Source organism: Phoenix dactylifera, chromosome 3, assembly GCF_051530095.1.
Source record: "Phoenix dactylifera cultivar Ajwa chromosome 3, Ajwa_hap1_PhDact_Kaust_v1.1, whole genome shotgun sequence".
Taxonomy (NCBI): Eukaryota; Viridiplantae; Streptophyta; class Magnoliopsida; order Arecales; family Arecaceae; genus Phoenix; species Phoenix dactylifera.
In genome coordinates, this window is record NC_143192.1 from 38,055,321 (window position 1) to 38,067,349 (window position 12,029).

Genomic DNA, 12,029 nt, shown 5'->3' on the forward strand with positions numbered 1-12,029 from the left:
ACTTCTTGCGAGACAACATGGATGTCTTCGCATGGTCGCCCACGGATATGCCGGGGATAGATCCAGAAATCATGGTCCACCGGCTCCAGGTGAAGCCAACCTGCAAACCCATGCGATAAAAGAAGCGAGGCGCCGCCCCTGAACGACAACGAGCAGCAGCCGAGGAGGTTGACAAGCTCCTTGAAGCTGGCTTTATCCAGGAAATATCCTACCCGGAGTGGCTCGCCAATGTGGTCCTCATCAAAAAAGCCAGCGGAAAATGGCGCATGTGCGTGGACTACACCGACCTGAATAAAGCCTGCCCAAAGGACAGCTTCCCACTCCCCAGCATCGACCAGCTCGTGGACTCCACCTCGGGTCACGAGCTGTTAGCCTTCCTGGATGCCTTTTCCGGATACAACCAGATCCGCATGGCGCCAGAAGATGAAGAAAAAATGGCTTTCATCACCAATGGGGGAACCTACTGCTACAAAGTAATGCCATTCGGCTTAAAGAATGCCGGGGCGACTTATCAGAGGCTGGTCAGTCGGACCTTCAAAGATCAGATAGGCCGAAACATGGAGGTCTACGTTGATGACATGCTGGTGAAAAGCAAGGTGGCGCAAGACCATGTGACCGACCTTGATGAAGCATTCTCCACACTCCGAAGGTACCAGATGAAGCTCAACCCAGCCAAATGCGCATTCGGAGTCACTTCCGGCAAATTCCTCGGCTTCATCATTACACAACGGGGAATCGAGGCCAATCCTGAAAAAATCCGAGCCCTCCAGGAAATGACGCCTCTAAGGACAGTTAAAGAGGTACAACGGCTCACGGGCCGAGTTGCAGCTCTCGGGAGATTTATCTCCCGCTCGGCCGAGCGCTGCCTTCCATTCTTTGCGGCTCTCAAGAAGCCGAAGAACTTCTTATGGTCAGACGAGTGCCAGCGATCTTTTGAAGAGCTCAAACATCTTCTGGCTTCCCCTCCCCTGCTCACAAAGCCTCAACAGGGTGAACTCCTGTACCTGTATTTGGCCGTTTCTCCTGTGGCGGTAAGCTCGGTCCTGGTCCGAGAGGAGGGCAAACTCCAAAAATTAGTATATTACACCAGCCGGGTCTTGAGGGATGCTGAGACCCGATACTCCAAGCTGGAGAAGACTGCTTATGCATTGGTCATCTCAGCTCGGAGGCTCCGGCCTTACTTCCAAGCCCACACAATGGCCGTGATGACCGACCAGCCAGTAAAGCAGATTCTGCAAAGATCAGACCGTGCAGGCCGAATCACTAAATGGGCCATCGAGCTCGGAGAATTTGACCTCGAGTACCGACCCAGACCGGCGATCAAAGCGCAAGCACTCGCCGACTTCATAGTCGAGTGCACCGTACCAGACGAGGCCGAGCCTGAACCTGAGCCACCAACGGAGCAGACCCCGAGTTTGACATGGACTTTGCATGTCGATGGCTCTTCAAACTCGGGGGGTAGCGGGGCAGGTCTCATCCTCACCAGTCCGGAGGGGGTGGTCGCTGAGCAAGCCCTACGCCTCGAGTTTCCTGCTTCCAACAACATGGCGGAGTACGAAGCACTTGTCGCCGAGCTCAAGCTGGCCAGAGAGCTAGGAGCGAAGGACTTGGAGGCCTTCAGCGATTCTCAGCTCGTCGTCAACCAAATCATGGGTGACTTCGAAGCCAGAGACCCCACAATGCAGAAATATCTCCAGAAGGTACGGGATCTCGCCTCGACCTTGGATTCTTTCCACATCCAACATATTGCCAGGTCGGAGAACCTTAGGGCCGACCAGCTATCAAAGCTAGCATCCTCCCGCATGAGCGAGCTCCCCAAAGCGGCAGCGCTGGAGTATCTCCAGAAACCCAGTACGGAGGAGCCCGAGCAGGCCCTTTGTATTGAGTCCGAGCCAAGCTGGATGGACGAGCTCATCAGCTATCTGCAAGACGAAGTCCTCCCCAGTGACGAACAAGAGGCTCGCCGAATAAAGCGCTCCGCCACCCGGTACATATTGCATGAGGGAAAGCTTTATCGAAGATCTTTCACCTCTCCCCTCCTCAGATGCCTTCGCCCAACAGAGGCTGATTATGCAATGCGCGAAGTCCATGAAGGGATTTGCGGAAACCATCTGGGGGGACGAGCATTGGCCCATAAAATTTTGCGCCAAGGATATTATTGGCCGACACTCCAGAAGAATACTGTGGAATTTGTCCGAAAATGCGACCGATGCCAGAGAAACGCCAATGTTCAACGCTGACCCTCGGCTCCCCTAACTTCTATCAGCTCCCCTTGGCCTTTTGCCCAGTGGGGAATTGACATTCTAGGGCCATTTCCTCTGGCTACCGGGCAAAGAAAATTCCTGGTCGTCTCCATCGACTATTTTACAAAGTGGGTGGAAGCCGAGCCTCTTGCCCGGATCACCGAGCAGAAGATGCGGAATTTTGTCTGGAAATCAATAATTTGCAGATTCGGGCTCCCCCGCATCCTCATATCTGACAACGGTCGCCAGTTCGACAACCTCCATTTCAGAGAATTCTGCTCCGAGCTTGGCATCGACCACCGCTTTACCTTGGTCGCACACCCTCAGACGAACGGTTTAACCGAGGTAACAAACCATACTATTTTGCAAGGGCTCAAAGCCAGGCTCGACAAATCCAAAGGACAATGGGTCGAGGACCTATACAATATCCTGTGGGCTTACCGGACAACATTCCGTGTCCCCACCGGCGAGACTCCCTTCAATCTGACATATGGAACGGAAGCTGTCATCCCGTTGGAGATTGGGCTTCCTTCTCCAGGAGTCGAACATCATGATGCCAGCTCCAACTCCTCACAGCTCAGGAACAACCTTGACCTGATCGAGGAAACAAGGGAGGCCGCCCGAGTTAGCATGGCGAGATACCAGCAAAAGACAGCTCGGTATTACAACGCCAGGGTCAAGGTCAAATCCTTCAAAGCAGGGGACCTTGTCCTCAGAAGAGCCGAGGCCTCCCGACCAACTGAGCAAGGGAAATTGGCCCCAAACTGGGAAGGACCCTACCGAGTCACGCGCATCCGCCGGCCCGGAACTTACAAGCTAGAGTCTCTAGATGGGACTCCCATTCCACGAAGCTGGAGCTCTGAAAATCTCCGCGTGTATCACCAGTAGGACCCCAAGGGGTCCCCCGCTATTCAACCATATATTTCATTTTATGATGACTTGTGATGGTTTGTGTACTTATTCGAACTCACCAATTCTCCTAATTGTCTTATGGTACCAGGCTCGTTCTCCTACCCCGACCACGGTCGGGATGCCCCGATACTTCGGGATGCGGTCTTCACCGACCAACGAGCTCGGCTCGTTCTCCATCGGCTTCAACCAACGAGCTCGGCTCGTTCTCCATCGGCTTCAACCAACGAGCTCGGCTCGTTCTCCATCGGCTTCAACCAACGAGCTCGGCTCGTTCTCCTACCCCGACCACGGTCGGGATGCCCCGATACTTCGGGATGCGGTCTTCACCGACCAACGAACTCGGCTTGTTCTCCATCGACCAGCGAGCTCGGCTCGTTCTCCTGTTCATGATTAGCGAAAAGTCCGTGATTGGCAACAAGCTGGATTCTTCTCTGCCGGCGTCCCTAAAGAACGGACTCCGAGCAGAAAAGCGTTTTCAGTTGCCAGGTGAAGTTCACGGCCTCGGCATAGGAATGCTCACGGTACCAGGTACCCGTTCAATTAACGTTTTTACATTATCTCATTTATTTTTACTTGGATTCTTCTCTGCCGGCGTCCCCAAAGAACGGACTCCGAGCAGAAAAGCGTTTTCAGTTGCCAAGCGAAGTTCACGGCCTCGGCATAAGAACGCTCACGGTACCAGGTACCCGTTCGATTAATGTTTTTACATTATCTCATTTATTTTTACTTGGATTCTTCTCTGCCGGCGTCTCCAAAGAAAGAACTCCGAGCAGAAAAGCGTTTTCAGTTGCCAGGCGAAGTTCACGGCCTCGGCATAAGAACGCTCACGGTACCAGGTACCCGTTCGATTAATGTTTTTACATTATCTCATTTATTTTTACTTGGATTCTTCTCTGCCGGCGTCCCCAAAGAACGGACTCCGAGCAGAAAAGCATTTTCAGTTGCCAGGTGAAGTTCACAGCCTCGGCATAAGAACGCTCACGGTACCAGGTACCCATTCAATTAACGTTTTTACATTATCTCATTTATTTTTACTTGGATTCTTCTCTGTCGGCGTCCCCAAAGAACGGACTCCGAGCAGAAAAGCGTTTTCAGTTGCCAGGCGAAGTTCACGGCCTCGGCATAGGAACGCTCACGGTACCAGGTACCCATTCAATTAACGTTTTTACATTATCTCATTTATTTTTACTTGGATTCTTCTCTGCCGGCGTCCCCAAAGAACGGACTCCGAGCAGAAAAGCGTTTTCAGTTGCCAGGTGAAGTTCACGGCCTCGGCATAAGAACGCTCACAGTACCAGGTACCCGTTCGATTAATGTTTTTACATTATCTCATTTATTTTTACTTAGATTCTTCTCTGCCGGCGTCCCCAAAGAACGGACTCCGAGCAGAAAAGCGTTTTCAGTTGCCAGGTGAAGTTCACGGCCTCGGCATAAGAACGCTCACGGTACCAGGTACCCGTTCGATTAATGTTTTTACATTATCTCATTTATTTTTACCTGGTTTCTATCTTGCCGGCGTCCCCAAAGAACGGACTCCGAGCAGAAAAGCGTTTTCAGTCGCCAGGCGAAGTTCTCGGCCTCGGCGTAAGAACGCTAACGGTACCAGGTACCCACTCAATGTCTCTACATTCTCAACTTACTTTCATCCTTGGTTAACTACTTGAATGAACCCCCGACTGACGTCGAGGCACCCGGTCGGGCCAATCATCGCTCGGCCTCGCCCCTCCTACATGCACCGTTTAATAGTAAACTTGGTCTATACAGTCAGCTCGATGAATCCTCATCACGAGCTGACGAGCGATCCAACCCGTGTTATCGGAAAGAGTCCGATCATCCACCTCGGCGGCTCGAGGTCCGACTTCACTAAACTTCAAAGTCTTAGTGACAGTCCTAGGGCTCGAATTTCGAGCTAAGCTCGGGAAGATTCCCCCGAGCCCAAGCGCATCCTAGACAAGCATCACTGTATTGCGTGTCTCAGGACCGAGCAATGGAAACTCGAACCTAAGCTCGGTGTGCCGAGCCTAAACGAAAGTCCAATTGTGGCGGACGAAGTTGGGACCGTAGAGCCCATGTCCTTGGAGCCTAAAGTGGATCCAAGCAGAGAAACCTGAGTCTAGCACAGGCACTTACGAGTTGCAGAAAATATATGTATATTCATTTGAAAAAGCCCGTAGGCTAAGTACAAAGCTCGGGCTCGGCCCTTACAAATGTGGGGACCATCCCGACTTACAAAAAAAAAAAAAAAACTACACTAAGGCTCGGCCTCGGCAGCTTCGGGAATGGCCGGCTCCGCGGTCAAGGCCTCCTCTTCGGCAGCCTCGGCAGCAACAGGAACAGCCTCGGAGGCCATCTCGGTGGCCTCGGGGATGACCTCGGCCGCCTTGGCCAGACCTTCCTGGTCGGCCTCTGGAGCTTCTACCTCCGCCTCCGCCTCCGACCTCTCGACCCCCGCTCCTGGTCTGAGCAGGTTCAGGTCGAAGTCGGGAAGGAGCTGCCGCAATTGGTTGCGGAAGTCCTTGAAGCCTTGAATCAGCCCATTCACGCCCTCCTCTTCTAGGAGGTCATGAAACTCCTCCGACTCGCGGAAGAGCTTCACTGCGTCTTGGGCCTGTTCCCGAGCCTCTCGCTCCCGAGCCTCGTGATATGCGGCTTTCCGCTCGAGGTTTTTGACTTCCCGCTCAAGCTCCAAGGTCCTAAGGCGGGCGCTTCCCACCTCTTGCTCGCGGGTGGTCAGTGCCAGCTCGGCCTCGGCCAAACGAGCCTCCACGGCGCGCACTTCGGACCTCGCCAACGTGTGCGCGCCCTTCTCCTCTTCGAGCTCGGCGGTCAGAGCTCGAACTTCATCCTCGGCTGCTCCCACCCTTGCTTGGAGCACAAGGCGCTCGGCCTCGGACGCCTGGCACTTTGCCTCGGCCTCCTCATGCCCCCGCTGATGCCTCCGGGCCCGCTCCCGGTAGTCTTGCACTATGTGCATCAGCGTCTCCGTCTCGTGCAGATGCTGAAAAAGAGACGTGAAAAACATGAGACACTAAAAATAATACTTACATAACTGTACAAACATGAAGACTAACTTACCCGGACGGCGGAGCAGAGAGTAGAGTCCATGAAGGCGCTGTAGTTCATGGAACGGATTTTGGCCTGGTCGACCGGAAGTAGCGCGACCCGGAATACTTCACGCGCCACTTGGGGATTATCGAGGGCCGAATCGCCCTCGAAGACCGACCAGACGGAAGCGTAAGGCACCCGCTCCCATGAGCCCGACGAGCCCGGAAGGCCAGCTTCGGCTGGCCTGGGCAGAGCCGATCCCGAAGCTCCCTGGCTGCTCCCCGGCTCGGAGCTGGAAGGCTGGGATCGGACAGGCGGCCGATCTGACTGCCGCAAGACTGGAGTGGGGCGCGCAAGTGCCAGACCCGCGGAACTCCCCCCTGGTCGGCGGCTGGGACTTCCTGCCGACCAGGAATCTGCGATAAAGGCACCGGGCACGGGAGCGCCACCGTAGCTCCCCTAGAGCCCGCGCCCCTGGGATCCGCGCCCTCCCTCCGACCAGCGTCGGAGTGCGCGGGGCGAGGAGCGCCGACCTCGGCCGCTGCGGTCGCCGAGGTTTTCGCTTTCTTCCTCGGCTCGGTTGGTTCTCCTGAGAGCTCGGCCGCCCTCTTCTGGAACCGGGCGTATAGGACCTCGCTCTTGGTCACCATCTTTGCGATATCTGCAAGGGCGAGCAGGATTAAAACACAGAACAGTAACGAAATGAAAAAGACACCCTACTGTTACTTTTACCATGGGGACGCGCCGAGCTCAGGCCAACGTTCACTAGAGCGTCCTCACTTATGAGACCGCTCAGTAAAATACCGTCCCCGAGGCTGCGGATGGTGTCGATGATCCCCTGCTCACGCGGAGAAAGCTTGGGGGCTTTGTTGATGGACCTGAGCTGGGTCGGCCCCCACCTAGGGTCAAACCCCCATGTCCGTTCAGAACCTAGGAAGAAGAACTTCTTCTTCCAGTCGTGAATGGACGAAGGAGCGCCCTAAAAGAGTGGCCGACCCGCCCGAAGGGCGATGTAGAGCCACTCTCCGTCTCCCGGATTCGACTTCAAAACAAAAAGTCGCCGGAAAACGTTGACAGAGGTCGGAATCCCGTGCAGTAAGCACAATAACAGAAAACCGATCACTATCCTCCAGGCATTCGGAGTGAGTTGCGCCGGAACCAATTGGTATACCGTCAACAACTCGTTCACGAAGCCGTGAAGAGGGAATCGTAGGCAGTCCCAGAGTGATTCTAAATACACTCCAATCCGGCCTACCGGAGGATCGGTTACCCGATCTCCCCGCCTGGCGGGTTCCAAACGGAACCCTTGAAGAGGGAAAAACCACTCTTCGGTCATTTCGACCTCCAGGACGTTCATGGTGGACTCAACTTCACTAGGAACAGAACCCATTAGGAGGAAGAGGGAAAGATTGAGAGGGAAAAGGGGACCTGTAGAAGACACCGGAGAAAGAATAACTTCGGACTGAGAAGAGCTGGAGGAAGAAGACAATAAGAAAGGAACAGGAGGCCAGGTGAAGATTTATATAGATCCCTCCAACGGCCCAGATCAGCAAGAAAAATGCTGCACCCCGTTCGGATTACGACGCGTGTCGGCTCAAAAGACAGAACGCCACATTTAATTCGGGCTGACGCTTCAAACACAGAAGCGCCCCGTTGGATCGTGCGGCCCCATTATGAGCCCACGACGCGAGGACGCTTCGAAGGCGTCGTCCCAATAATGAGGCATTTCGGGAAAGAAGAGACGCCGCCTATTAATGGCACCTCGAAGCGCCCGATAATTCGAAACGCGCGATAGTTTAAAATTTTCATAATTCATAATAACCCAACTAAAACTACTTCCTGCGCTCAAGCTGGTAGCCAGCTAGAACTCGGAAGTCGGGGGGTAGTGTTGGGGGAAAACCCAAGTCATGCCATCTCGGAGGCGCCCGACTAAAGAGCGCCGACCAGAGAGGCGCCCGACTAAAGAGCGCCGACCAGAGAGCGCCGACCAAAGAAGCGCCGACCAGAGAGGCGCCCGACCAAAGAGCGCCGACCAGAGAGGCGCTCGACTAGAAAGTACCGACCAGAAGCAATCCCGCCACAGGACACTCCGCTGGGCGACCAGCTCGGCTCGGCACCTGTGCCAGACCCATGCCTTAGCCGAATACCCAATCTCCGTCTAACCCTTTAAAAGATCTGACAACTAAATACATGACTCCACTACAACCTGCCGCCATCCCTAAGCCATTAAGGCACGAGATCTCCGCAGGTATTCGGCACGGCCTATCATTAATGCATGAGACCCCCTCAGGCCTCCGATGCACTCAGTCATTAAATGAACACGGCTCAAGACGATCTTCGGATCACTAAACCATCAAAGCATATGACTCTCCCTGACCGTCGGTTCACTCAGCAATTAATGCACTTACCATCTAAGAACCCTAGGCCCACCACGGCCGGCGGTTCAACCACCCCAATGGGTCCGATCAACCGCGACAACTCCCTGACTCCGGTCTGATCCGGCTTTATTCTCCACTACGCCATTAATGAGCAAAATCGTGCCCAATTATCACAAAAGAGGACAAATCCCCCTGTCACCTCCCAGGTAACATAATATCTTCCTATAAAAGGGAACCTGGGAGGGAGGAGGCAGGGGAGAGAAAACGGACACAAACATACACACAAAAGAACAAACATTCCTCCTCCTTTACTCCTTTACTCCCCCCACATATTAGCCCCCTCTGACTTAAGCTTCGGAGGGCCGGCGCCGAAAAGCCCGGCCACCGGCTTTTTTGCAGGACTCTCCAGGAGGACGCCACCAATCGACGCACCGCCATCCACCGTCCCGGTAGCGGAGCTCCTCCCCCCTTGGTTCGCGGCAGCCCCCGGGTTCAATTTCCAGCAACACTTATAATCATGGACACTTGCATGCTACAAGATGGATGGATGCGAGCATCTACCGACTTGTATAGATTAAGACTCATTAGAAAAATACCTTCTTCAGCAACTGATGCCTTGTGTGTGTGTGTTTTTTTCCCCTCTTTTCCTGAGAAAAGTTAATTTGTGATGTTTGTAGTTCAGAGAGATTTTGGAGTACTAAAAATCAATCATGATCAATTGCTATGCTGAATAATTTATTATTTTTTCTATCAAATTTTTGTGGCTATCTTCTTTATGAATCCGGTTCTTAAGATAATGAAGCAAGGCCACATAAAAAGCTTCCACTTAGAGGGTCTTGGTTGTGGGTGGGCTTTGAGACCATTCAATTATCAGAGGTTCCAAATCCTCATCTGTTGAAAGAATGCCCTGAGTTCAGAGGTCAAGATAGTCACGCTTGTATTGCAATTCGAGACTTCTAAACTTAAAGCAATCTTTAATAAAGCTGGTTGGTATGACAAGCATAACTTATTTCTTAATTTTTCTTAAGTATGGGATTTGATATCATGTGAAATAAAAGTGGCTATGAACCTTCCATGGGGTATTTTCAAATCAAAATCCATGCTGGTGATTAAATAATTAAATGCATAGCAATAAAATTTGCGTCCTTTAACATGCCAACGTGTACATTGCAGTCATGGGACCACCATTTTCGCTACTCCATCATCTTAAATTTTTTATTTCTGAACTTTTTTTTCTGAAAACCAAAGTTCTGTTAAAATCTAACTAGTAAATTAGAAATTTGAATTAACTTAGTATTTTCCTAATGTAAACTTTCTGGGCTGGTCCGCATTAAGCATGCTACGGTTGCTGAAGTTGACAAAGATTTAATCTATATCGAGAATTTGAAGTTGAATTTACTGCATAGCATTAAAGATGTTTTGAGGTAGTTCCTTCATGTTTCGCAAGTTATCTACTACTTTGTGGCGATCATCATTCATACACCAACATTGACTCACATAAAAAATCATCATCATCTAAATTAGAATAATAGCCATTATTGCTTATATAGTAATGAGTGAATACGTAATAAGATTGATCCATTAGATACAAAATAACAGAACGAGACGATTGGAATATATAAAATTATTGAGAAATAGATATAATTGAGAAAAACAAGAGAACTTCAGAGTAGGTCGGACCTTGCTCTTGAGGGTAAATCCTAATTCTAAGTTGCATGGCTTTGATAGCTGAATTCCATGGCTCCCATAGAGATGACGTTGTTATAAAGAATAGGAGATATCTCAAAATATGGTCCTTTTTCTTGTTTTTATTTTGAAAGAAGAAATTATTTCTAGCAATAAATTTTATTTGATTGTGGTTGCCGCTAGTTCAGTTATATGAATAACTGGGGACAAAACTCTCGTCTTCTGATTTCAATCCTATGATAGATAAAATAGCATCAAAAATTGAAAGCTGAAAAATGGAAGGCCCTGTTCTTCGTTGGAAGACCCACCCTGGTCCATTTAAGTACTCTTTCTTATTCCCATTATTCCGATTGGCCCTGCAACTCAAGATAACACCTCTTCATACAGCTGGATTTGGAAGTTAGATATACAATTAAGGGTAAGAACTTTTCTGATAGAAGCTTGCATGGTTTAAAATCACCTGCAAGTATGCTCTCTATAGGTAGGATATCATTGAACAGGATTCAATATCCTGTGATTTATGTTCGGAAATTACGGAGGATTGTGAGCGTATAATCCTCTCTCACGATTTTGCCAAATCATGCTGGTTGCGAATGCATAGCTTTGTGGCCGAAAGCATTTGTCCAGCTTCTTTTGCCGGCATTGGTGGAATTTCTTGGCCGGGCCTGAGTAGAGAAGGAATTAAAATCGTTACTGGGCAAAGTCACTTCATTGAAAAAAAGCGGTGGGGCACTTTAATATTATGTATGCCGAAATATTAGAGAGCCAAATATTCTATCTAAGATTCATCGTTTTGGTACCAGATTCTATACCAATACTGCACTATTACAGTATCGATACGATATGGAGTTTTTTTAGCGTACCAAGAATTAATACACCAACCATACTGGATACTAGTACCGAACTGGTACGGTATGCTATGCTCCGGCCGGTACCATATACCATGATTCTACCTATCTAACACTGGGGCATCCAATCCTCTTTCGATGGTAAGGAAATCACTTGGGCACCCCTTCCTTTCGGCATGTTCAAGATGAATTTTGATGGTTTGATTAAGCATAATGTTGTAGGTGCCGGACCATGAGGATACTTTACTGTATATTAGAGGCATGAAGCTACCCTTATGCTTTGTTGCTTTTGAGGGGCTTGTGGCAGCCTGGAATAGTTTATGTGTGGCAACTTGCAGATTTGCTGAAACTCAAGTCTAGCCTGAAGATGGCATATTAACAATTACGCATTGGCTGAATGATTTCTTTGCCTACACGTTTAATGCTAATCCAATATAGAGACATTCCTCACATTAGAGCTTCTTTTTTGGCATTCCAAGTCACCCATGTATATAGAACGAGGGACCAAGTAGCAAATTGGCTGGCTGTCAAATCGCATGATTGGGACTTCTTCATTGACAGGGCTGATCTGATTCCTCTCCAGCAGAATCAAATTCTAGGGTTTGATGCTTATGGTATACAGTTCGTAAGAAATTTAAATATAAGAATATCAGTAATTTTTATCGATCCAAGGTTTTTAAAAGTTGAGTTGTTGATCAGATCAGATCATTTGATGGATAACTACGACTCTGATGAATTAGGATCTCCATTGAGGTAATGGGTTATGTCCGACATTGGTTCCATGTCCTTGATGCTACTATTATTTTGCAAATGTTGCTAACTAAGTATGTTTTGGCCTCGATCATTAGCATATGCCCACTAAAATTAGGAAACTTATAGCTTACAGTTCAAGAGACACATATCACTAGCCATTTTAT